At 43.2% G+C, this 21957-nt stretch overlaps 2 long non-coding RNA genes across 6 annotated transcripts in view; one reads left to right on the forward strand and one right to left on the reverse strand.

Moving 5' to 3' along the window:
* The window catches only part of LOC147031188 (uncharacterized), a 109551-nt gene that overhangs the window by 19946 nt on the left and 67648 nt on the right, over positions 1 to 21957 (reverse strand). The window contains exon 4 of one of the 3 annotated variants that reach the window (XR_015056719.1): positions 10364 to 10834. The exons of the other annotated variants lie outside the window; for them this stretch is intronic. This is a non-coding gene — a long non-coding RNA (uncharacterized LOC147031188). Of the gene's footprint in view, positions 1 to 10363; positions 10835 to 21957 lie in introns of those variants that run through there. 3 annotated transcript variants of the gene reach the window in all.
* Positions 7097 to 21957, forward strand: part of LOC147031189 (uncharacterized) — a 39663-nt gene continuing 24802 nt past the window's right edge. The window contains exons 1-2 of one of the 3 annotated variants that reach the window (XR_015056712.1): positions 7097 to 7215; positions 10414 to 10536. This is a non-coding gene — a long non-coding RNA (uncharacterized LOC147031189). The other 2 variants (XR_015056713.1, XR_015056714.1) reach the window with 2 other exon arrangements.

Genomic DNA, 21957 nt, shown 5'->3' on the forward strand with positions numbered 1-21957 from the left:
AAAGAGGAGGGAGAGGAGAGAGAGGAGGGAGGAGGGAGAGGAGAGAGAGGAGTGAGAGGGGAGAGAGAGGAGGGAGGAGAGAGAGGAGAGAGAGGAGGGAGAAGAAATGGAGGAGAGAGAGGAGAAGAGGAGGGAGAGGAGAAAGGGGAGAGAGAGGAGGGAGAGGAGAAAAAGGGGAGAGAGAGGAGAGAGAGGAGGGAGAGGGAGAGGAGGAAGAGCAGAAAGAGGAGGGAGAAGAGATAGAGAGAGGAGGGAGAAGAGATAGAGGAGGAAGAGGAGAGAGAGGAGGGAGAGGAGAGAGAGAGGAGAGAGAAGAGGGAGAGGGAGAGGAGAGAGAGGAGGGAGAAGAGATGGAGGAGAGAGAGAGAGAGAGAGGAGGGGGAAGAGATAGAGGAGAGAGAGGAGGGGGAAGAGATAGAGGGGAGAGAGGAGGGAGAAGAGATAGAGGAGAGAGAGGAGGGAGAAGAGATAGAGGAGAGAGAGGAGGGAGAAGAGATAGAGGAGAGAGAGAGGAGGATGAGGAGGGAGGGAGCAGAGATAGAGGAGAGAGAGGAGGATGAGGAGGGAGGGAGAGGAGAGAGAGGAGGGAGAAGAGATAGAGGGGAGAGAGAGGAAGGAGAGTTGGGAGAGGACAGGAGGGAGAGGAGGGAGGAGAGAGAGGAGGGAGAGGAGAGAGGAGGGAGAGGAGAGAGTGGAGGGAGAGGGAGGAGGGAGAAGAGGAAGACGAGAAAGACACGGAGGTGAAGACATTACCTCTGTCGATCACTGATGGTGGAGGTATTAACAGCTTGCTAGATGGTGGATGCTACAAAACATGAAATTCACGGTTGCTTGGTATAAACTTTCTTCACGGAAACGTTTTGCTTGCAGGAAGAGCTTTCGTACCATTTTGGGTCACTTGCAGTTCGTATACAAAAGTGGTGAGAAAAATATCAACAATGGTTGGTCACATGTGATTGGTATAAATCAGTGGTTGGTTGAAAATATAAATCAATGGTTGTTGTAAAATGCAACAATGGTTGGTCACATGCAGTTGCTACCAATCATTGGTTGGTATAAATAGCAACAATGGTTGGTCACGTGTGGTTGGAATAAATCAGTGGTTGGTATTGTTACGGTTATGGGGGTAGATGGAGGAATTTAATCGGAGAGATAGGATTGTATGGAGTTCTTTGGTCCGTGGACGTGGAGACATCTCAATGTAATTAAGTCAGGAAACTGTGAGTTTACGTGTGACTTGTCACCACATGGGGGGGGGGGTGGTGCTGTGTTAATTAGGTCGGGTCTAAGACTAATTTGTCCGAGGATGTGATTACCCTCTGTGACCTTTTCCTGCATTTTCGCATTTACAAGTCAGCAATAAGAATAATTACGTTTTTATAACAACAACAACAACAACAACAACAACAACAACAACAACAACAACAGGAACCAAGCTTCCAAGCAGGCAGAAACCCCGCCTTCTTGCTTCGTGCCAATAAGCCACATCCCGAGGCTGATGATTGATCAGTGGACGTCAAAAGGTTCAGCGGTAATGCGAGTGAGAAGATAGCGGTTGGAAGAGAAGGGCATAATGGTTGCTTCTCCTCGACAGGACGAAGAAGGCTGCGCAATTCTCACGCTTGTGCTGTGTGAATTTGCCTGCGTGCTGGAGCAAGATGCTAGCCATTGACTATTCAGCTAAGTGGTGAAGTGTGTACGTTTCTGAGGAGGGAAGGAACGTGTTCCTTGTGGCCTGATCACGGGGTCTTAGAAATCATCTCGTCGTGTGGGCGATCGTTGTGAATAGACCGGGTGCAATAGAGGAACGGTTGGCATATTCGCTCGTGAAAAGAAGCTGCTCGGGGTCTCTGAGCCTTGGCGTTGAGTATCGCCACCAAAATTACCTTGCGTATGTTTGCCTACTCAGAGAGCAGCTTGACGCCATTTTGGGTGCAGTTTGCCGCGAGAGACGACGCGGTTCGATCGTCAAGTCCTGAAAGGTCACTTCTGGACCCAAAGTTAAGTGCCGGGAGAAAGGGAGGATTTTTATTTCATTTATTCTTTTCCCCTTATCCGTTTTTGTGTTTGAGTGCAAAGGTGCCTCAAACAGGAAAATTGAATTCGTTTATCTCACGTTCCGTTTTTATTGTTACATTTTGTGTTGTTACCATTGTAACTGTTTGATTTTCATTTAAAACCAATATTTCTTTCAGTTGCTTGTATCTGTTGTGGGTTTGAGTATAAAACCCTTGTGATACCGTCCTGGTGAACGCCTCTAGTACGTCCGAACCGTTCACCGTCCCGCGCGTGCCATAACCTCCGATGATCACGTGTTCGCCTTCAAGGAAAACTGCTCGGCGATCCGGCCTGGTCGGTGTTAACCACCCATCCATAACAATTGGGTCGGGGGAATTAACCTAACCGCCAGACCGGCGACAGTATAAATGGCAACAATGGTGGGTCACCTGCGATTAGTGTAAATCAATGGTTGGTATGAATAGCAAGAATGGTTGGTCACGTGTGGTTAGTATAAATCAATGGCTGGTATAAATGGCAACAATGGTTGGTCACGTGTGGTTGGTATATATCAAAGGTTGGTAAAAATCAAGTCAAATTGATGGTTGGTATAAATCAAATTGATCGTTGGTATAAATCAAATTGATGGTTGGTATGAATCAAGTCAAAGGTTGTTATAAATCACTGGTTGGTATAAATCAATGGTTGGTATAAATCGATGACTGTTATAAATCAATGGTTGGTATAAATCAAGTCGAAGGTTGTTATAAATCACTGGTTGTTATAAATCAATGGTTGGTATAAATCAAGTCGAAGGTTGTTATAAATCAATCGTTTCTATCAATCAAGGGTTGGTATAAATTAAGTCGAAGGTTGTTATAAATGAATGGTTGGTATAAATCGATGGCTGTTATAAATGAATGGTTGGTATAAATCAAGTCGAAGGTTGTTATAAATCGATGGTTGGTATAAATCAATGGTTGGTATAAATCAAGTCGAAGGTTGTTATAAATCGATGGTTGGTATAAATCAATGGTTGGTATAAATCAAGTCGAAGGTTGTTATCAATCACTGGTTGGTATAAATCAATGGTTGGTATAAATCAAGTCAAAGGTTGTTATAAATCAATGGTTGGTATATATCAAAGGTTGTTATAAATGACTGGTTGGTATAAATCAATGGTTGGTATAAATCAATGGTAGGTATAAATAAAGTCGAAGGTTGTTAAAAATTAATGGTTGGTATAAATCGATGGCTGTTATAAATCAGTGTTTGGTATAAATCAAGTCAATGGTTGGTATAAATCAATGGTTGGTATAAATCAATGGTCGGTATAAATCAATGGTTGGTATAAATCAAGTCAAAGGTTGTTATAAATCAATGGTTGGTATATATCAAAGGTTGATATAAATGACTGGTTGGTATAAATCGATGGTTGTTATAAATCAATGGTTGGTATAAATCAAGTCGAGGGTTGTTATAAATGAATGGTTGGTATAAATCAATGGTAGGAATAAATCAAGTCGAAGGTTGTTATAAATCAATGCTTGGTATAAATCAAGGCGAAGGTTGTTATATATCACTGGTTGGTATAATTTGATGGCTGTTATAAATCAATGGTTGGTATAAATGACTAGTTGGTATAAATCGATGGCTGTTATAAATCAATGGTTGTTATAAATAAAAACACTGGTTGGTATGAATCAAGTCAAAGGTTGTTATAAATCAATGGTTGGTATAAATCGATGGCTGTTATAAATCAATGATAGGTATAAATCAAGTCGAAGGTTGTTATAAATCACTGGTTGGTAGAAATCAATGGTTGGTATAAATCGATGGCTGTTATAAATCAATGATAGGTATAAATCAAGTCGAAGGTTGTTATAAATCAAGGGTTGGTATAAATTAAGTCGAAAGTTGTTTTAAATTACTGGTTGGTATAAATCGATGGTTGTTATAAATGAATGGTTGTTATAAATCAATGGTTGGTATAAATCACTGGTTGGTATAAATCGATGGCTGTTATAAATCAATGGTTGGTATAAATCACTGGTTGGTATAAATCAATGGTTGGTATAAATCAATGGTTGGAATAAATCAAAGGTTGTTATAAATGAGTGGTTGGTATAAATCGATGACTGTTATAAATGAATGGTTGGTATAAATGAATGGTTGGTATAAATCAAAGGTTGTTATAAATGACTGGTTGGTTTAAATCGATGGCTGTTATAAATGAATGGTTGGTATAAATCGATGGCTGTTATAAATGAATGGTTGGTATAAATCAATGGTTGGTATAAATCAATGGTTGGTATAAATCAAGTCAATGGTTGGTATAAATCAAAGGTTGTTATAAATGACTGGTTGGTATAAATCAATGGTTGGTATAAATGAATGGTTGGTATAAATCGATGGTTGGTATAAATCAAAGGTTGTTATAAATGACTGGTTGGTATAAATCGATGGCTGTTATAAATGAATGGTTGGTATAAATGAATGGTTGGTATAAATCGATGGCTGTTATAAATGAATGGTTGGTATAAATCAAAGGTTGTTATAAATGACTGGTTGGTATAAATCGATGGCTGTTATAAATGAATGGTTTGTATTAATCGATGGTTGTTATAAATCGATGGTTGTTATAAATAAATGGTTGGTATAAATCAAAGGTTGTTATAAATGACTGGTTGGTATAAATCGATGGCTGTTATAAATGAATGGTTGGTATAAATCGATGGTTGGTATTAATCAAGTCGAAGGTTGGTATAAATCAATGGTTGGTACAAATCAAGTCGAAGGTTGTTATAAATGAATGGTTGGTATAAATCAAAGGTTGTTATAAATGACTGGTTGGTATAAATCGATGCCTGTTATAAATCAATGGTTGGTATAAATCAATGGTTGGTATAAATCAAGTCGAAGGTTGTTATAAATCAATGGTTGGTATAAATTAATGGTTGGGATAAATCAAGTCGAAGGTTGTTATAAATCGATGGCTGTTATAAATCAATGGTTGGTATAAATCGATGATTGGTATAAATCAAGTCGAAGATTGTTATAAATCAATGGTTGTAAAAAATCAATGGTTGGTATAAATCAAGTCGAAGGTTGTTATAAATCAATGGTTGGTATAAATCAATGGTTGGTATAAATCAATGGTTGGATTAAATGAATGGTTAGTATAAATCAATGGTTGGTATAAATCAAGTTGAAGGTTGTTATAAATCAATGGTTGTAATAAATCAATGGTTGGTGTAAATCAAGTCAAAGGTTGTTATAAATCAATGGTTGTTATAAATCGATGGTTGTTATAAATCAATGGTTGTAATAAATCGATTGTTGGTATAAATCGATGGTTGGTATAAATCAAGTCGAAGGTTGTGATAAATCGATGGTTGGTATAAATCAAGTCGATGGTTGGTATAAATCAATGGTTGGTATTAATCAATGGTTGGTATAAATCAAGTCGAAGGTTGTTATAAATCAATGATTGGTATAAATCAAGTCGATGGTTGGTATAAATCAATGGTTGGTATAAATCAATGGTTGGTATAAATCAATGGTTGGTATAAATCAAGTCGAAGGTTGTAATAAATCAATGGTTGGTATAAATCAAGTCGAAGGTTGTTATAAATCAATGATTGGTATAAATCAAGTCGAAGGTTGTTATAAATCACTGGTTGGTAAAAATCAATGGTTGGTATAAATCAAGTCGAAGGTTGTTATAAATCAATGGTTGGTATAAATCAAGTCGAAGGTTGTTATAAATCAATGGTTGGTATAAATCAATGGTTGGTATAAATCAAGTCGAAGGTTGTTATAAATCAATGATTGGTATAAATCAAGTCGAAGGTTGTTATAAATCACTGGTTGGTAAAAATCAATGGTTGGTATAAATCAAGTCGAAGGTTGTTATAAATCAATGGTTGGTAAAAATCAATGGTTGGTATAAATCAAGTCGAAGGTTGTTATAAATCAATGGTTGGTAAAAATCAATGGTTGGTATAAATCAAGTCGAAGGTTGTGATAAATCGATGGTTGGTATAAATCAAGTCGAAGGTTGTTATAAATCAATGGTTGGTATAAATCAAGTCGAAGGTTGTTATAAATCAATGGTTGGTATAAATCAATGGTTGGTATAAATCAAGTCGAAGGTTGTTATAAATCAATGATTGGTATAAATCAAGTCGAAGGTTGTTATAAATCAATGGTTGGTATAAATCAAGTCGAAGGTTGTTATAAATCAATGATTGGTATAAATCAAGTCGAAGGTTGTTATAAATCAATGGTTGGTATAAATCAAGTCGAAGGTTGTTATAAATCAATGATTGGTATAAATCAAGTCGAAGGTTGTTATAAATCAATGGTTGGTATAAATCAAGTCGAAGGTTGTTATAAATCAATGGTTGGTATAAATCAATGGTTGGTATAAATCAAGTCGAAGGTTGTTATAAATCAATGATTGGTATAAATCAAGTCGAAGGTTGTTATAAATCAATGATTGGTATAAATCAAGTCGAAGGTTGTTATAAATCACTGGTTGGTAAAAATCAATGGTTGGTATAAATCAAGTCGAAGGTTGTTATAAATCAATGGTTGGTATAAATCAAGTCGAAGGTTGTTATAAATCAATGGTTGGTATAAATCAATGGTTGGTATAAATCAAGTCGAAGGTTGTTATAAATCAATGATTGGTATAAATCAAGTCGAAGGTTGTTATAAATCACTGGTTGGTAAAAATCAATGGTTGGTATAAATCAAGTCGAAGTTTGTTATAAATCAATGGTTAGTATAAATCAATGGTTGGTATAAATCAATGGTTGGTATAAATCAAGTCGAAGGTTGTTATAAATCAATGGTTAGTATAAATCAATGGTTGGTATAAATCAATGGTTGGTATAAATCAAGTCGAAGGTTGTTATAAATCAATGGTTGGTATAAATCAAGTCGAAGGTTGTTATAAATCAATGGTTGGTATAAATCAAGTCGAAGGTTGTTATAAATCAATGGTTGGTATAAATCAATGGTTGATATAAATAAAGTCGAAGGTTGTTATAAATCAATGGTTGGTGTAAATAACAATGGTTGGTCACGTGTGGTTGTTGTAAATGTGACAGAGACAAACGGTGTTCTACGGTCCGAGGGTGGATGAAAGAGACACTACGAACTCATTCCAACAGACAAACGGCTGGATGAACATGCAGATCTCAGGTGACCGTGAGTGAAAGCTTTCGTTTCTCCATTAGGAGGTCATAAGGGCGCGAGCCGTGACGTGCTCTTGAGCTCGGCACGAGGACGCCATCTTTCCAAGTCGTGCGCGCCGTCAACAGTCACGTGACTGCTTGGGAATGACTTCAGTTTTTGAATCAGGTGATCGTAGCAGCGGGTGGCGTTGATTAAAGAGGGAGATGGGGGTGAGAATGGGGTCGGACAGGACGGGCGATCTCGTCTCACGCGTACACCTGGACCTTGAACGCAAACTCAGCAGGTGAGCCGTTCGTTGACAAAAGAAAACGAACACGAAAAAGTTTCTCGTTCACAGGTGACAACACATTGCTGCCATTGTGATGCAATAACATAAATTGCCATGACACATTGGAATCCCAAAGAAAAGTCCATTTTGCCCGACCTGCCTGTGCCACACCCCCATGCCAGTATTGAAGCCCAATCCAGGATCGCTGCATGACAAACTCTTGCCTGGGAAGGCAATGGCAAACCACCCAGTGTGCCATGTTTGCCAAGAAACTGCTTCCGCAGTACTGAACCTGCTTTCTGACAAAACATCAAAATACCACCACATCCTCTTGTAAGCCCCACTGAGAGCGACGGGACTCGTCAACCACCGACATCGAATGCGTTGTGTCTTCTTTCACACGCGGCACATGGCTGCCGGTGGCACCATGCAGTGCCCCTCTTGGTTAGATGAGGAATTTGTAATTTGTTCAGGGTGCAGATTTGTTCAGGGTGCAGATTTGTTCAGGGTGCAGATGACAGCTCGCCCACTCTTCGTGAGAGACACCGTGGGAATTTTAACATCCATCACCCATCGTCACTGGCAAGACGGGTCCTCCGTCCAGTTTGACGTACGATCCAAGGGATGGCTCGCACATTGATTCCTCCTCTGCCTGAATAACATGATGAGAGCAATTTATACCTGGGTCAGGATTCTAACTCAGGATAGACAACCCAGAGGGGGTGTGCGCGTACCCTTAAGTTATCCAACCCGCCTGCGTTTTGTCGTGTTTGAAGGAAACTGTGGTCCATCAAGGTCTTGGCCTTCTCATTGATATAACTTCTTCTTTTCTGAATTCCAACCCGATTCCACAAAGTATCTGGACGAAGGCGAACCGGGAATCAACCAACACCTGGGAAAGTGACGCTGTGATGTCCACGTACAGTGTTGTGAAAGTGAGATTGTGATGTCCATGTACAGTGTTGTGAATGTGAGATCGTGATGTCCATGTACAGTGTTGTGAATGTGAGATTGTGATGTCCATGTACAGTGTTGTGAATGTGAGATCGTGATGTCCATGTACAGTGTTGTGAATGTGAGATCGTGATGTCCATGTACAGTGTTGTGAATGTGAGATCGTGATGTCCATGTACAATGTTGTGAAAGTGAGATTGTGATGTCCATGTACAGTGTTGTGAAGGTGAGATTGTGATGTCCATGTACAGTGTTGTGAATGTGAGATCGTGATGTCCATGTACAGTGTTGTGAAGGTGAGATTGTGATGTCCATGTACAGTGTTGTGAAAGTGAGATTGTGATGTCCATGTACAGTGTTGTGAATGTGAGATCGTGATGTCCATGTACAGTGTTGTGAATGTGAGATTGTGATGTCCATGTACAGTGTCATGAAAGTGAGATTGTGATGTCCATGTACAGTGTTGTGAAAGTGAGATTGTGATGTCCACGTACAGTGTTGTGAATGTGAGATCGTGATGTCCATGTACAGTGTCGTGAAAGTGAGATCGTGATGTCCATGTACAGTGTCGTGAAAGTGAGATTGTGATGTCCATGTACAGTGTTGTGAAAGTGAGATTGTGATGTCCATGTACAGTGTTGTGAAAGTGAGATTGTGATGTCCGTGTACAGTGTTGTGAAAGTGAGATTGTGATGTCCACGTACAGTGTTGTGAATGTGAGATCGTGATGTCCATGTACAGTGTCGTGAAAGTGAGATTGTGATGTCCACGTACAGTGTTGTGAAAGTGAGATTGTGATGTCCATGTACAATGTTGTGAAAGTGAGATTGTGTTGTCCATGTACAGTGTTGTGAAAGTGAGATTGTGATGTCCACGTACAGTGTTGTGAATGTGAGATCGTGATGTCCACGTACAGTGTTGTGAAGGTGAGATTGTGTTGTCCATGTACAGTGTTGTGAAAGTGAGATTGTGTTGTCCATATACAGTGTCGTGAAAGTGAAATTGTGATGTCCATGTACAGTGTTGTGAAAGTGAAATTGTGATGTCCATGTACAGTGTTGTGAAAGTGAGATCGTGATGTCCATGTACAATGTTGTGAAAGTGAGATTGTGTTGTCCATGTACAGTGTTGTGAAAGTGAGATTGTGATGTCCATGTACAGTGTTGTGAAAGTGAGATTGTGATGTCCATGTACAGTATTGTGAAAGTGAGATTGTGTTGTCCATGTACAGTGTTGTGAAAGTGAGATTGTGATGTCCATGTACAGTGTTGTGAAAGTGAAATTGTGATGTCCATGTACAGTGTTGTGAAAGTGAAATTGTGATGTCCATGTACAGTGTTGTGAAGGTGAGATTGTGATGTCCATGTACAGTGTTGTGAAAGTGAAATTGTGATGTCCATGTACAGTGTTGTGAAGGTGAGATTGTGATGTCCATGTACAGTGTTGTGAAGGTGAGATTGTGATGGCCATGTACAGTGTCGTGAAAGTGAGATTGTGATGTCCATGTACAGTGTTGTCAAGGTGAGATTGTGATGTCCATGTACAGTGTTGTGAAAGTGAAATTGTGATGTCCATGTACAGTGTTGTGAAGGTGAGATTGTGATGTCCATGTACAGTGTTGTGAAGGTGAGATTGTGATGTCCATGTTCAGTGTTGTGAAGGTGAGATTGTGATGTCCATGTTCAGTGTTGTGAAAGCCATTGGTGTGAACAACCTGACTGAGGGTGAGAATGTTGTTTTTTTTAAATGAAGTTATTAACTCCATTGTCCTGATAATTTTATGATCATTATGAACAAAGGGATACCTCTAATGAGACTAATTATTCATTATATCTTTACAGGAAATCAAAGTATTGTAAACTTACTGCTTATGCTGATGAGTCATATCGTCCATGTTGTCCAAGTCACCTGTTCGCATCATTATGTTTCCCAGCATGCAGCCTCGCTCCTCTTATTGTACCATTCGTCTTTTCAATCTCCTTCACCAGAGTGCCAACAAATCAGAGTAACCGATGTTCAATGGAAAAATGGTGCAGGGCTTTTACACAATGGTGTCATTTATTACTATCCACTGGACATCCTCCACCCAGGAACCATTGCTTCCTGCCAAGGTACACTCACACACCTTTCTATGTGGTGGCAATCAAGTTTGTCTTTGCGATATTACATCCTGCATTATAACCAGACTCGGTGGTGTAATGGTTTTGAGGGTATGCTCTGAGTCTGGGAGGTCATTGGTTCAAGTCCCATCCGAGTCATACTTAGTAATTTTTTAATGGTACATGGCTGCTTTCTTGCTTGACATTCAGCATTTCAAAGGAGAGAGCATGGACAAACAATTCTGGAAACACAATGGCAAACCACCCAGTTTAACCCTCGCCAAGAGACTGCTTCTGCACAACTGATGATCTGTAAAGCGGATGGTACATCAGAATAAAAAAAATACTGTTGTACATGTTCTGTATTATATACCATAGTTACACATAATCAAAAAATACCTTATTATATACCATAGTTACAAATAATCAAAAAATACCATAAATAACCAAAAATACCATATTACATAACATAGATACAAATAATTTAAAAAATACCGTATTATACACCATATTTACAAATAATCCCAAAATAGCATATTATATACCATAAATACAAATAATCAAAGAATACTAATATAAATATATATATATATATATATATATATATATATATATATATATATATATATATATATATATATATATATATATATATATACTGTATTATTTTCCACAGTTACAAATAATTAAAAATACCATATTATGTAACATAGATACAAATAATCCCAAAAATACCGTATTATATCCCAAAGATAAAAAGAATCCAAAAATACCGTATTACTATACATACCATAGTTACAAATAATCAAAAAAATAACATTATACACCACGGATATAGATAATCCAAAAATACCGTGTAATATACTGGAGATACAAAAAATCCAAAAATACAGTATTATATACTATAGATACAAATAATAACAATATACCATATTCTGTACCATAAATACAAATAATCAAACAATACAGTATTATATACATTATATACAAATCATAAAAAAGTACCATATTATATACCATAATCACAAATAATCCAAAAATACTGTATTATATACCGTAGATACAAATCATAAAAAATAACATTATATAACAGAGATACAAATGATCAAAAATACCATATTATATACCATAAATGCAAATTAACAAAAATACCATATTTTATTCCATTGATACAAATAATCAAAAATACTGTGTTCATAAAACATAAATACAAATAATCCAAAAATAACATTAAATACCATAAACACAAATAATAAAAAAATACAGTATTGTATACCATCGATACAAATAATCAAAAAATATCATATCAAAGATACAAATAATCAAAAAATACTTTTCATATACCATAGATTCAAATAATCCAAAAATTACCATGAAATATACTGCAGATACAAATAATCAAAAATACCATATTATATACCATAAATACAAATAATAAAAAAACACCATATTAAATACCATAGATACAAATAATAAAAAACACCATATTAAATACCATAGATACAAATAATCAAAAAACACCATATTAAATACCATAGATACAAATCATAAAAACATCATACTAAATACCATAAATACAAAAAATCAAAAATACCATATTATATACGATAGATACAAATATTCACAAAATACCATATGATGTACCAAAGACAGAAATAATCCAAAAATACCGTATTATATACGATAGATACAAATATTCAAAAAATACCATATGATGTACAAAAGACAGAAATAATCCAAAACTATTGTATGATATACCATAAATATGAATCAAAAACACACCATTTTAAATACCATAAATACAAATAATAAAAAACACCATATTAAACACCATATTATATACCATAAATACAAATAATTAAATGCCATAAATACAAATCAAAAAAACACCATATTAAATACCATAAATACAAATAATCAAAAATACCGTATTATATACGATAGATACAAATAATCAAAAAATACCATATGATGTACCAATGACAGAAATAATCCAAAAATATTGTATTATATACCATAAATATGAATCAAAAAAACACCATATTAAATACGATGAATACAAATGATCAAATATGCTGTATTATATACGATAGATACAAATCAAAAAACAACATATTAAATACCATAAATACAAGTAATCAAAACACACCATATTAAATACCATAAATACAAATAATAAAAAAACACCATATTGAATACCATAAATACAAATAATCAAAAATACTGTATTATATATGATAGATACAAATCAAAAAACAACATTAAATACCATAAATGCAAATAATCAAAACACCATATTAAATACCACAAATACAAATAAGCAAAAAATACCATTTTATTTACTATAAATACAAATAATCAAAAAATACCATATTATATCCGATAGATACAAATAACCAAAAAATACTGCATTATCTACCATAAATAGAAATAATCAAAAAACACCGTATTATATACGACAGATAGAAATAATCAAATAATACCATATTATGTACCACAGATACAAGTAATCCAAACATACTGTATTATATATCATAGTTACGAGTTATCAAAAGATAACGTATTGTATACCATAATACATGCCTGGTGTTGGCTAAATGGTTCGGCTGGTGGGCTTGGGTTGTCTCGGATCCTGAGTTCAAATCCTACTCGGATGGTGAATGAATACCAGCTGGGGTTGACCTTGCCTGTTATCCTTATGCGGTCGGCAAAATGAGTGCCAGCTTTCTGGTATCCTTTGTCGGAGTGGTGACTCGTCCAATTTTGTGTCCAATAGCCAAGGAGACTGCTTCGGTAGCACCAATGCTCTGCACAGAGTATGGTCCCAATGGATGGATGGATACCATAATACAGTGGTGTTGTGCCAAATTTTGAGATACTGGAGCCCTGTAAAAATATCTGCTGTGTCACCAGATTGACTGTAACATAAGGTTTTAACACGACACTCACCAGTGGAATCCCTAATATGAGTGGTAAATGATATATGCACATTTTGCCATGATAAACAAAAACTCAACACACACCCACTTTATCGCACAATTCATAATCTCCTTTTAAGAAAAAGTCAGATCATGGTTGTTTTTCTGTTTTTCGACAAACTATGTCTTTTAAGAAATAAAGTTGGATTTTTTTTTGTACCATGTGGTAAGGGCTGACAGGATAGTCTTGCGGTATGCACACTCACTTCAAAGCTGTCTTGTCTGGTTTGAATCCTGACTCAGTTATAAACTGTCAACCCGGTGTGCCACAGGCAGGGTGATTCATCATTGTGTGTGTGCCCCTCGGATGGATGTTAAATTGGGTATCCCATCTGGTGGCATTAGTTATGTTGTTGTTTTTCATACTAGTTGGTGTCTTTCTTGGAATTGATGAAAGAAGATGAAGCTTTGAGGCTGGATAAACATCTGAGAATATTGAACGAGATGGCAGAGCAGATGGTCATGCTTATTGTTAACATACTATATGTAACGTCATGTTTATCTGCTCTGCCAACCTGAGTCTTTGTCAAGGTGTCATTGACATATTTTAGGCCAACCTTTTCTCATACAAAGTGATAGCCATTCCTCACAAGAACAGCCACATCACTGATCCACACAGACTTCAACTGGTTGGAGTAACCCCAAGTTTTCCATGGCTTCAGGTCTTCCAGGATTAAATACTTTTCATAAACATAAGATAATGCATGAAATCTGGATATAAAATGGTTGGAAAGTTCGTCTCACTTCTGCAACATGCTGTATTCGGTAATTCATACACGTCTGTGTTGCATATAACCTGCATTGTTATCAAATGGCCATGCCTAAGACAAAGTGTCCAACCTGGGACAAGCTTTCACCCCGATTGTTTTGCCAGAAGAGGGAAGACGAGTTTAAAAGTTACGTAAGCAGACAAAGCACGATAACCCAACCGATCTTGGACGTGTGTGGTTTTTGTTATACGCCCGATGTGTGTGTGTATATATTTGTATATATATATATATATATATATATATATATATATATATATATATATATATATATATATATATATATATAGTTGCGGATTCGCGCCCGCCGGCGTGCGAGCGGCCACGTAACTCGAATCGCCGCACGTCGCCCACCGGACGGACAATCCCGTCGTGACCCTCTCGGACTAACGCCGGGAACTAGTCACGGGTGGACCTTTCGGCCTCACCACGATCGTGCCAACCGGCCCCCCGCGTGGGATAGGGTTGCTCGCCAAATTCGACCAACCTAAGTACCCACACGGAGGGTAGACCGGGCGATCGCACCTCGCCGCAGGTCGACTTCGGACACGGGCCACTTTAAGCGACCCGTTCCGTACTATCGGGATAACCGAGCGGTGTTATCGTCGGCCTCGACGGTTCGATTAATTATCGGGCGTTTTAGCCCACGACCAACCCTTTACGTGAAGTAAGATGGAGATTCAATAAAGGAAAAGACGAAGCGAAACGGGAAAACAGTTCAACATGAAGCACATTTATTTCGCGATGAACGGAAAGCACACATACACAATTACACCAAAAGCAAATGTAAAAGAAGAAGAAACACAATAATACACAAAAAGCAAATGCAACAATGCAGATCTAACCGACTACCGAGCACACGGCAACACTTATACAGTTTTACTTCACAGACGGCGCCGACAACACATATACCCAAAGCAAAAGAAAAGGACCACCCTCAAGGATGAGGGGGGTAGGCGGGCCTGGGGCCGAGACCGCGTCGGGCCTACCCGTCTGGTGATGAGCTGCAAGATGGCGGTGGCGCCCCGACTCCGCGGGCCTCGCGGACAGTGTCTGGTAGGGGGTGGGAACGGGGCCCCCTTCTCGCACTATCTCAGCGCGGGGGAAACAGGAGGGGGGTTGTTGATGCTCGGGGGGGGGGTGGATATCTCCCTGTCTCGGGTCCCGCGACGAGCGTCTCCACCACGACCTCGGTCGCGCCGCCGGCCTCTCCCTCCGCAGCTCCCCGACTCCGACACGAGCACCCCCTCGACCGTCTTCGCCGCCGCCACCTCTCCACAGCTCCGTCCAACCGCCCTCTCCGTCTCCTCTCTTGACTCGTCCCAACTCTTCACTGGCTCCGAACTCTTCACTCTCTCCCCTCCGTACTGCTCTGTTTGGCGAGCGCGGCCCCTTATATGCCCCGTGGCCTCGCTCCTTCACCTTCGACCCTTTACCTCCGACCCTTCACCTCTAACTGGCTCCCCATTGGACCGAGGAAAAGTGGGCGTGAATGCTTTTTGATCCATGAATTTGCATATAGCGATATTACTCCAACGCACCTGGAGGCGGGGCCAAATCGCCCCACGCTCGCCGATAGGACGGAACAGAAGTGGGCGTGAGTCGTTTTTGATCCGTTTTCTTCGGAAAGGCCGGCGCTTTTGCACCCCTGCTCGGTGCGCGCCCTGCACGAGTCCAGTATCGGTGCCCACAAGCGGCGTGGGAATGACGGTGATGCGATGGTTGCGAGGGCGAGTTGTGACGGTAAAGGTCGTGGCTGTTGTTGTGAAGCGGCGTTGCGGTTGGTAGTTGTTGTGTGATGGCTGTTGAGACGTGGTTGGTGGTGGTAGTAATGGCGGCTGGTCCAAAATAAAGATAGTAAAAGAAAAACGGCTATCTAAAAGGGTCGCAGCCCGCATAAATGACATTTATTCCCTCTAAACAACGGGTTTGGGCCTAACTACACATATACTTACCGAGATATCTCACCTAAGGGACCTGAATGGTGGTTTGCGAATTTCGTCAACCACAACACTACCCCCTCCCCTTTTTACAGACTCGTCCCGAGTCGTCAAATTTTCGTGTGCCATCATGTGTAGTTTTCCCCTAGTACATTTTACCTACGGATCCCTGAGTGCGACATTCATGGTATTCGTGTCCCCAAAATAAATAACCTGAGGGCTGAGTAACTACCTAAACAAACTCACTCACACGGACGACTTAAATAAAATTGCCGGCGCGAAGACAGACATGCCGGGGGCGCACTCATATTTACAGTACATCTTACCTTAACTTACAAATTTTACACTAAACCATGGCCCAGGATCAATGAACTCTGCAAAAAGAAAGCAGTTAGCAGGGAGCCAGGCTGCTCGCATGCAGTCTCTGGCTCAAAACAATGCAGGTGACAGGGAACGTGGCCGGCTGCTCACACGCAGTCCAAGGCCTTCCCTTTTGAACTGAACGCAGTGAACCACAACGGTGCATGGGCTGCACAAACGTAGTCTCCGTGCCAGCTCAAGTGGCACACGCAATGAACACAACGAATGGATGGATGAATGGTTTGAACTGAACGCAAACACGGTGCACGGGCCGCCACTGCAGGCCCGTGTTGTAGCTGCCAACAGGGCAGTTCTTGCAGCTTGCAAACTGTTGCTTTCTGATCCTGGCGCACATGGCAATGAACAGGGGGGGGGGAGCAAAGCAAAAATTGAACGGGGCTTGTGAACAGGGGCAGTGGGCATGGCAAAGGCAGCAGGCAAACACAGCCTGCAGAAGAAGGCCGCTGCAGGCAAACACAGCCGGCAGATGAACTGGCCGGCACAGGCCTTGAAGCACAGCAGCTGCAGACAATCCGACCGGCACAGGCCTTGCAGCACAGCAGCTGCAGACGATCCAGCCGGCACAGGCCTTGCAGCAAAACAACAGCTGCCGATGAAGTGGGCCGGCCTTTGCCTTGCAGCAACGCAGCCAGCAGATGAAGCTGGCCAGCCTTTGCCGTTCAGTGGAGGTTGGTGGAGGGAGTGCGGTGGTGCTGGCCACTCGGAAGGCGGGCTCGGACCTACCCTACGGTCTCCCTCCCAACCTATCGCCTTTGCCTGTCATTGTCTGTACCCACTCCCTTAATTTGTCAAACACCAATTTAGCCCCTACTTATTTTTTTATTTTTACTTCCCCACTATAAATCGTCCCCTAACCCCCTGTACTGTCCTTGTTCGGCTAACCTATCCTGTCACCTAGCCTACTCCCAACCCCTACGTTCCCTTCCTGGAGGGGAATAAGGGAGAGCTAACGTCCTGTGTCGAGGCCCAATTCAAGCCTCAGAATGGCCTCCCCAGACTTCAGCGATCTATAACCAAAGTGGGTCCAGCAGCCCACAACGAGAGCGAGGGGATGGATGGTGCGGAGGGGTACATCTCCTAATCTACCCTAACCATTTAACTGTTAAACTACCCCGGGGCTTTCAACAAGTGCCTCTCGCTTAAACTATTGGTTCTAACAACCCAGATTCCCGTCGCCTGTGTTGGTGTCCTCACAATTTCTGGCCTCGCCCCCCAATTTTCTCTCCGTGCCCTCACACGGTCTCATGGCTGGGACACGTGGCTCCCTTTGGCAGGCACGACCCTCTGCCGATTCTCCCGCTATGGCACCCCCGGGCACTACACTGCCTCCGAGCCTACCAGCTCTCTAAACACCGGGGAGTGCCCCCCATGGCACCTCCCCTGAAACGCACACGTGGCAAGCTGGCTTCCCAGGCCCCTTTCCGAGGGTCACCCGTGCCCACAACACTGCCCACGCGGCTAATGGCGCCCCGGGCCCCCGCACCAAGCAGGCGCACCCGTGCCCACTACGCTATCCCGGCCCCCCATGGGCCCTTAGCCTACCACGGCCGACTAGCTTGGTGCCTGGGGTACCCACTCAGCGATACTCACCTTTCGTAGCCATGCTCCCAGCCCGTCAACAGGGCTCCTGCACCCCTCCAAACGGGTTTCGAGCCTACACTCCCACCAACAACAAAACGACCTCCATTTTGTAAATTTGACTAACCCCCTAACTCACTCTACACTGACCCCGGGGTCCTTTGGGCGGGAGTCACTCCTCCCCCCAATCACTCATCGCACCATGCATTCCCCATTCGCTCCACTCACACAGACCTGCTGGCCTCACTCACTCACCAAGCACATGCTTCCACTTCACTCACCAACTCTTCAACACACTCACCGCTGAACTCTGCCATCCTTCTATCTGCATCCCCTAACTAACTCATGCTCCCACGTCGTCCCTTAAACAACAGCACATTCCTTTTAACACTACGTAGCTAAGCTACGTCCCCACTACACATTCACTGTCTGTCACTGTCTTCTAACTCAAAAAATAACTTATTTCCCCACCTAAAGCTCATCTAAATCCCTCTAACTAATCCATTCCACGGACTCCATGAGGACTTACCCCTGCTCCATGAAGTCGGTCTAACTAAGCTAACCCTTCCCCCTGACTAGTTTCCATCCTGTACCCTGGTCAAGGGGGTCTTCCACCCCTTGCCCAGGAATCTTGTGCACCCGAAAGTGAGGCTTGCTTTTTCCCTTTTTTTTTTTCCACATGCGCAGCACCAGCGCGGCAACTCACAGCTCGCGCACTTTGCACCTGCCCGTGACGTCATGCAGCTGCACGTGTACCTCGTCCCTCCTTGGACGGTACCATCCGGCAGGGATACCCCTCCTGCCGGATTCCAACCCCACGTGCAGCCATGGCGTCACCGTGCGCATAAAAAAAAAACACAAGCCCCACGTCTCGAGGGGTTCCCCACGCGAACACATGTGCTTTGCCCGTTGGAGCTTAACATACACGATCACGTGGAGAACCCGTCCGGTCCAAATCCATAATCCTGCCTAAACTTTGTCCGTCCGTGGGATCGGCAAATCCACCGCTGGCGTTTCCGGACCGGGACTTCACTCTCGCAAGCGAGCACGTGGGGGTCTCGTGCGTTGCACAGCACGGACCTCGTGCTCAATGCTGGGTGAACCCGGCACGGTCCCCGAAACAACTACAGCCGCTACTCGGCTTTCTTTCCTCAAATGTCGCTGTCGTCGCCATTCGACCCACGCACACCTGCGTGTTACGACGCTCACACTCCATTCCATTACATTCACCCCGGGAGACGCGGCTGCATGTTCACACATGCCCACCGACATCTCCCTTACATACCGCTCTCTCACACACACGGTCTCCCTTGCACTCGGCCGTTCACTCACGCATGCCATTACCCTTGCACACGTGGCTCCCCTCACTCGCGGCCTTCCACTCACTCGTGCTATTTCCCTCACACAAACCACACCACTCACACACGCGGGGGCACTCACCCGCGGTGCCTCATCCACACACCGTGCCTCACTCATACACCGTTCCTCACACACACGCGGGGGCACTCAACCGCGGTGTTTCATCCATACTGGCCGTTTCATCCACACACACGGCCTCTTCCACTTGCGGTGCCCCTTTTACACACGGCGTGCTGGGAAGCACGTATTCTGGCACAATCGCCACCACACCACTCACACACGGGGTCGCTTCCACACACGAGGACGCACTCACACCTTGCACCACACACACAGGGACAACTACACTGGGGATTCGTGTCCCCACAAGGGTCTCCGGGGCCTCTATACCCCCCAAGCTCTCCGTGCATCTGACCACAGCACTCCTCCCCTCGACCTCGCAAAGCACGACCGAACTCACCTGGTCGTGACTCGCCTCAAGGGGGCATACTCCCTCCCCTCGTTCTGGAGGAGGCCATCCAACTGCTCGCACCGGGTCTCTACCCAGTCCGCGAGCTCACCCCCATTATCCTCCACTACCTCCGTGTGTGTGTGCATCACTTACCCAGTCTTCATCGTGTAGTCTTCCCTCTATCGTTCCCATCTCCCCTGTCTCTGCCAACTCAGTCACCTCTTCACCCTTTACCTCCCTTGTCTCAACTATTATTTCCGTCTCTTCCCTTGTTATCTCCCTCGTGCACGTCTCCGTCACCCCAATTAGTTTGTCCCTCTCGGTTACCGTCACTTTTTCTGTCACGACCCTCGCCCAACACGCCCCCCGAATTATTTTGTCACCCTCCTCCACCGCGGGCCCGACAGCCGTTGCACCCCCTTCCAGCTCGTTCGCTCCCACACGTGGAGTCGCCATTTTTAGCTCCCTGGTCACTGCCTTCATGCCCGCCTGCAGGCTTCGGCCCATGTTCTGCGTCTCACCCCGCAGCTTTTTCATTTCTTCCTTCATGTTTGTTTCCATTCCGTTCATTTGCTGTGTATTCGCATCCATCTTTTCGTTCATGCCTTTCATTTCGTTTTTCATTTCATTTGTGTTTGCATCCATTTTCGTTTTCATTTCCGCATTCATTTGTTGCGCATCCGCATTCATCTTTGCCAGCATGGTGAATAGCTGGGCCATGTCGGGTGCGCTTGGGTGAGCCGATTCGGCAAGGATCGGGGGGTTTTGGTGGAGAGGGGGAGGGGAGGTGTCATACACCGCGGCCGCTGCCGCACCTATTTCGGGCTCTGGGTTCAGTTGGGCGAGTTCGTTTTCCTGTACAACCAACATTTCCTGCACGGGGATTTCATCCTGGACCATGGATTCTACACATTCTACATCCATTTCTAATACCCCCGGCTCCCGCTCGCCTTGAGACGCCATCTTGCTTCTCGTAAAGGGTTAATTTAGCTCGCTCGTAATTTGGAGGGAATCGGGGGTCGCTCCTCTCACCCCTGGACCGATTCCCGTGAATTTAGTTGGAGACAGGAGAGCCCATTTTCCCATTCTCCGATACCAGTGCTGCAAGGAGGGCGATGAGTTTATATCGCACGACCTGACACCAGTGTTGCGGATTCGTGCCCGCCGGCGTGCGAGCAGCCACGTAACTCGAATCGCGGCACGTCGCCCACCGGACGGACAATCCCGTCGTGACCCTCTCGGACTAACGCCGAGAACGAGTCACGGGTGGACCTTTCGGCCTCACCACGATCGTGCCAACCGGCCCCCCGCGTGGGATAGGGTTGCTCGCCAAATTCGACCTAGGAGGGTAGACCGGGCGATCGCACCTCGCCGCAGGTCGACTTCGGACACGGGCCACTTTAAGCGACCCGTTCCGTACTATCGGGATAACCGAGCGGTGTTATCGTCGGCCTCGACGGTTCGATTAATTATCGGGCGTTTTAGCCCACGACCAACCCTTTACGTGAAGTAAGATGGAGATTCAATAAAGGAAAAGACGAAGCGAAACAGGAAAACAGTTCAACATGAAGCACATTTATTTCGCGATGAACGGAAAGCACACATATACAATTACACCAAAAGCAAATGTAAAAGAAGAAGAAACACAATAATACACAAAAAGCAAATGCAACAATGCAGATCTAACCGACTACCGAGCACACGGCAACACTTATACAGTTTTACTTCACAGACGGCGCCGACAACACATATACCCAAAGCAAAAGAAAAGGACCACCCTCAAGGATGAGGGGGGTAGGCGGGCCTGGGGCCGAGACCGCGTCGGGCCTACCCCTCTGGTGATGAGCCGCAAGATGGCGGTGGCGCCCCGACTCCGCGGGCCTCGCGGACAGTGTCTGGTAGGGGGTGGGAACGGGGCCCCCTTCTCGCACTATCTCAGCGCGGGGGAAAACAGGAGGGGGGTTGTTGATGCTCGGGGGGGG

This window comes from Eptatretus burgeri, chromosome 3 (genome assembly GCF_056783735.1).
Source record: "Eptatretus burgeri isolate ZD-2024b chromosome 3, Ebu_testis_v1, whole genome shotgun sequence".
Taxonomy (NCBI): Eukaryota; Metazoa; Chordata; class Myxini; order Myxiniformes; family Myxinidae; genus Eptatretus; species Eptatretus burgeri.